Source organism: Oryctolagus cuniculus, chromosome 10 (genome assembly GCF_051225735.1).
Source record: "Oryctolagus cuniculus isolate XC-2025 breed Fujian yellow rabbit chromosome 10, ASM5122573v1, whole genome shotgun sequence".
NCBI lineage: Eukaryota > Metazoa > Chordata > Mammalia > Lagomorpha > Leporidae > Oryctolagus > Oryctolagus cuniculus.
Genome location: NC_142876.1, coordinates 46,267,361 through 46,273,360, shown reverse-complemented (window position 1 = coordinate 46,273,360; position 6,000 = coordinate 46,267,361). Strand labels below are relative to the sequence as shown.

General features: G+C 40.6%; 1 long non-coding RNA gene across 4 annotated transcripts in view; it reads right to left on the bottom strand.

Moving 5' to 3' along the window:
• Positions 1-961: 961 nt before the first annotated feature.
• Positions 962-6,000, bottom strand: part of LOC103349317 (uncharacterized) — a 29,945-nt gene continuing 24,906 nt past the window's right edge. For 2 of the 4 annotated variants that reach the window (XR_016214070.1, XR_016214069.1), the window contains exon 3: positions 962-3,541. This is a non-coding gene — a long non-coding RNA (uncharacterized LOC103349317). The other 2 variants (XR_016214068.1, XR_016214071.1) reach the window with 2 other exon arrangements.

Below are 6,000 nucleotides of genomic sequence, written 5' to 3'. Positions count from 1 at the left end.
TGTATATTGTGAATATTAACCCCTTGTCAGATATATAGCTTGAACATATTTTCTCCCATTCTACAGGTCGTCTCTTCATTCTGTTGATTTTTTCCTTTGCTGTGCAAAAGCTCTTTAAGTTTGATGAAATCTCTTTTGTCTAGTTTTGCTTTTTTGAAGATTTTATTTATTTGAGAGGTAGAATTACAGAGAGAGAGAGGGAGAGGCAGAGAGAGGTCTTCCATCCACTAGTTCATTCCCCAAATGGTTGCAATGGCCGGAGCTGGGTCAATCTGAAACCAAGAGCCAGGAGCTCAATCCAGGTCTCCCATGAGGGTACAGAGACCCAATGACTTGGTCCATCTTCTACTGCTTTCCCAGGTCATAGCAGAGAGCTGGATCAGAAGAGGAGCAGCTGGGACTAGAACCAGCACCCATATGGGATGCCGACACTGCAAGTGGAGGCTTAGCCCACTACACCACAGCACTGGCCCCCTATTTTTGCTTTTATTTCCTGTACTTTTGAAGCCTAATCTAGAAAAAGCTGGTCCATGACAATATCTAAAAGAGTTTTCTCTATGTTTTCTTCTAATAGTAGCACAATTTCTGGTTTCACAGTTATATATTTAATCCATTTTGAGTTGATATTTGCACATGGTGAAATATATAGGGGCTGGTGCAGTGGCATAGTGGCGTAGTGGGTAAAACTGCCTCCTGTAGTGCCGGCATCCCAGATGGGTGCAGGTTCCAGTCCTGGCTGCTCCACTTCTGATCCAGCTCTCTGCTATGGCCTGGGAAAGCAGTAGAAGATGGCCCAAGTCCTTGGGTCCCTTAACCCGTGTGGGAGATCTGGAAGAAGCTCTTGGCTCCTGGCTTTGGATTGGCACAGCTCTGAACTTTGTGGCCAATTGGGGAGTTGAACCAGTGGATGGAAGACTTCTCTTTCTCTCTCTCTCTCTCTCTCTCTGCCTCTCCTCTCTCTTTGTAGCTCTTTCAAGTAATTAAATCTATTTTTTAAAAAAAGAAAGAAAGATATGGATCTAGTTTCATCCCTCTGTGTGTGGATACCATTTATTAAAAAGACTTTTTTACAACACTTGTCTAAGCAACTTTGTCAAAGATCAGTTGGCTGTAGATGTGTGGGTTTGATTCTAGAGTCTCTGTTGTGTTCCACCAGTCTATCCACCAGTCTATGGATGTATTTTTATGCCCAAACCATGCTGTTTTAAACACTGTGGTTTATAATATATTTTCAAACCAGATGGTGTAATGCCTCATACTTTTTTTCTAAAGATTGCTTTGGCTATTTAGGGTCTTTTGTCATTCCGTACAAGTTTTGTTAGTGTTTTCTCTTGTTCTTACAATAATATCATTTTAATAGGGATTAAATAGGTTTTAATAGGGATTTAATAGGGATTTCATTGAATTTGTAAAAGGCTGTAGGTTTTATGTGCATTTTAATGATATTGATTCTTCCAATACATGAATACAAGATGTGTTTCCATTTCTCTGTAGCCTCTTCAGTGTCTGTCTTTTTTTTTTTTTTGACAGGCAGAGTGGACAGTGAGAGAGAGAGACAGAGAGAAAAGTCTTCCTTTGCCGTTGGTTCACCCTCCAATGGCCGCTGCGGCCGGCGCACCGCGCTGATCCGAAGCCAGGAGCCAGGTACTTATCCTGGTCTCCCATGGGGTGCAGGGCCCAAGGACTTGGGCCATCCTCCACTGCACTCCCTGGCCACAGCAGAGAGCTGGCCTGGAAGAGGGGCAACCGGGACAGAATCTGGCACCCCGACCGGGACTAGAACCCTGTGTGCCGGCGCCGCTAGGTGGAGGATTAGCCTATTGAGCCGCGGCGCCGGCCTCTTCAGTGTCTTTCATCAATGATTGATCGTTTTCATTGGAAAGATCTTTCATTTCTTTGATAAAACTTATCACCACGTAATTTTTTTTATTAGAAATGGTATTTCATTCTTGATTTCTTTTTCAGGTGATTCACTATTCATGTATAATAATACTATTGATTTTTGTAATATTGACTTTACATCCTGCAACTTTGCTGAGTTTGTTTATTGGGTCCAACAGGTTTTTGGTGGAGTCCTTGGGTTTTCCATCTACAAGATCGTGTCCTCTGCAAGTGGTGACAATTTACCTTCCTCCTCCAGTTTGGGTGTCCTTTATTTATTCTCTTGCCTAATTGCTCTAGCTAGAACTTCTGGTATTAAGTTGAAAAAAGTGATGAAAGTGAATGAACATATATTTTTTTGTTCCAAATCTCAGAAAGCCTTCAGGTTTTTGCTATTGAATACAATGTTAGCTGTTCACTTGATACATGTAGACTTTATTATATTGATGTACGTTGCTTCTACACCTAATTTTGTCAGAATTTTTATCATGAATGGATGTTCAATTATCAAATACTCTTTCTGCAACTATTAAGATGAACATATGATTTTTGGTCTCCCCTCTGTACCTGTCAGTGTCCCAATCTCCTCTTCTTTTAAGGACACAAGTCACATTGAATTAGATTCTGTTGATGTTGTACATCATTTTTATTGAACTGCATATGTTGAATCATCCTTGCACCACTAGAAAAAACTTGATCAGGGTGGATGATATTTTTAATATGCTGTTAGATTCAATTTCCAGTATTTTGTTGACGTTTTTGCATCTATGTTCATCAAGGATATTGGCCTGTAGCTTTCTTTTTTTGGTTGTATCCTTGTCTGGTTTTGATATTAAGGTAATGCTGGCCTCATAGATTCAGTTTGGAAGAATTCCTTTTTTTTCTATCTTTTGAAATCCTTTTAGAAGTATTTATCTTAATTGTCCTTCAAAAGTTTGGTAGAATTCAGCAGTGAAGCCATCTAGTCCAGAGCTTTTCTTTGATGAGAGATTTTTTTCTTAATTACTGATTCAATCTCACTGCTTGTTATTGGCCTGATTAGGTACTGTATTCGCTCATGATTCAATCTTGGTAAGGTGCATGTGTCCAAGAATTTGTCTATTTCTTCTAGGCTATTGAATTTGTTGCCATGTAATTATTCATAGTAATCTCTAACAGTCCTTTGTATTTCTGTAGTGTTGGCCATAATGTCTTCATTTTATCTCCAATTCTATGTATTTAAATCCTCTCTCTTTTTTTCTTGGTTAGTCTACTTAAGGGTTTATCCACGTTGTTTATCTTTCCAATGAGTCAGCTCTTTGTTTCATTGACTTTTTGTTGTATGTTGGTGTTTAAGTCACTTGTTTGTGCTCTAAGTTTTATTATTTATTTTCTCCTGTCAATTCTGTGTTTGGTTTGCTCTTGTTTTTCTAGTTCAGAAGCTGGAAGTCTGAGTTCAGGGTGGCAGCAGGCTTGGTTTCCTCTGAGGCCCATCTCCTTGGTTTGCAGGTGACCCTCTTCTCCCTGTGTCTTCATTTGGTCTCCCTCTGTACCTGTCGGTGTCCCAGTCTCCTCTTCTTTTAAGGACACACACTGAGTTAGAGCCCATCCTAATGGCTTCATTTTCTTTTGTTTACATCTGTAAAGGTCCTGTCTCCAAATATGGTCGCATTCTGAGGTACTAGGGGTTAGAAATACAACATGTGAAGTTGGGGAAAACAGTTCAGCCCCTATACCTACCAAATACACTAACTTAGCTTGAAAACGTACACCTTGTTTTCCCATCAAAGTCATGAATACCTTTATCCAGCCATTCAGTGAATTGTTTATAAAAATTGTTTTTAACAGTGATAAAATTCAAACAGGAGTTGGAAGTAGCCTGAATGAAGATATTTCAGAGTTTCTGTTGAGCCTCCAGAGAAACCTGGCAGGAGTTCAAAGCAAATGCTCACCTGGCTGCACAGTGTCCACAGCCGTGGGCTGACAGCAGCTAACACCCCCAACTCAGCAGCAATGGCCTTGAGCTTCACCTTGCTCTTTAGTTTCTTTAGAGGCTCTTGTCCCACCAATGGCTCCCATACTAAGCTTTGGAAGCAGAATTCTCCTCTCCTTTGTAACTCATTCTAAGGGTGAATGTTTTTTCTTACTGGCTTCTGAAGCTCCTATATTTAGCACAGTGCCCTTTTCTGGTTGGCTTTTGTATTCTATATTTAAGTCAACACAATTTTTCCTTTCTCTATCTCCTCTGCCAGTAGGGGAGGAAGTAAAATCAAAGACTTCATGATGACCTCTGCTGTCACATCTAAGCAGCAGTTCACTTTAAAATTACGTTAACAAAAGATGTGGGATAGACATGTGTAAATGTCTAATTCTAATTTATCCCCTGGGAATGGTTAGCATTTGGAAAATTTAATCAGAGATCCAGACTTCAGGAACAGATCTCCTTAGCCCTTCAAATATCATTATCAACAACCGTATCAGATTAGCATGAGATCATAGAAACTAAGTTTCTTTGGCAATGAGTGCTTGTGAGTCTGGTGGTTGATTAGACATTGGGTGCAGCCCCATGGCAGGTCCATGAATGAGGCATGAGAAGATGATAGGCCCAGTAGTCACATAGCTCCAGCAATGCACTTGAGGCCTACCATCCGTCTGTCTTGTGTCTTTCCATTTCTGGGAGAATCTTGCCACTGCCAGATCCTCCAGTCATCCAAACACAGTAGAAGTTATCAGTGTTAAAAGACTTTAATTTGTCATTTGCTTAGTGATCAAATTGGCTTAGGAAAATTTGAATTTTTATTTATTAATTTTCTAAGAAGATGCACTGCCTGGTCTCAACCCCTTATTTATTTCACTCAGATTCCCTCATTTTTGAAGTGTTCTTTTACTAAAAATCTTTCATTACATTGATATTTATTAGAAAGAGGCTAAGAATAGATTAAAAAAACTATTTTCTGTATTTCCCTAATTGCTTCATATGTATTTTTTTCTTCTGTCTGATCCCCACCCACACCACGTATTGAGATAACTGAAGGCAGGAATGGGCCTTTTTGATCATTGTTAATGTGTGCTTACTCCAGAATCTATAACAAAGTCAACCAACCAGGGAATAGTTGTTTGATTAATTGATTAAATAAATGAATGGCCAATCATAGGAAGACTGAAGAATTGAGATAAGGAATTTATTTATTTATTTTTCATTTAAGATAAAAAGAGACAGACAAACAGATTGCTACCATCCACTGGTTCATTCCCCACATGCCTACAACATCCAGGGCCAGGCCACAGCCAGGAGCCTGGAACTCAGTCCAGCTCTCTTATGTGGGTGGCTGGCAGGGATCCAGTTACTCGGGGCATCACTGCTGCCTCCCCAGGTCTGCAGTAGCAGGAAGCTGGAGTCAGGAACAGGAGGCAGGTATCAAATCCAGGTAGTCTGATATGGGACCCAAGCCTCTTAATCACTAAGCCAAATGCCTGACCAGCACCCCTTTTAGAGTTAACCTTGTCTAGGAGGAACGCCTTTGACCCACTGAAGCAGGAGAGTTGTGAATTGAAAATCCAACAAAAATTTCTGGGTAGATTTTATAAACTTCCGCATGATTAGTGATGCCAGTGTCCTAACTGCCCTTCCTCGTTCATTTGCAACATTAATCAGCTGTATATGAAGTCCACACTGGTTCTCATTTGGAAGTCTGCATTGGAGTCCAACAAGGGTTTTCAGGGGGACTCTTATATGAAGAAACCTATAGGAGCTTTTTGTGTAAAATGAGAACTATTTGCAATGACTCAAAATCTCTCCTTTTGAGGTTTATATTCTGCTCGCTTGAATTGTCGGAGATCTTACTCACTGTGTTGAAGGCTTGTTGATTACCATGTCCTTTTACGCATTGCACATTAGGCTAGAACCCAGATGTCCCACTGCTGCTCCCCTGCCGCTTTCTGCTTCGTATAGCAGAAAGTTTGCTTGCACAGTCTCCCTAGCACTGGACTCTCCTGAAGTAATCTCGAGTTTTATCAGCTCCAGTCCCACTCCAAGAATACTTCTAGCACTGTCCTAACGAGATGCGGTCTTTCTCAAAGAAAAGTCATCGGCTTGGGGAGGAGGAAACAGCTCTTGGGGCACAGCAAAGAGGGATATGG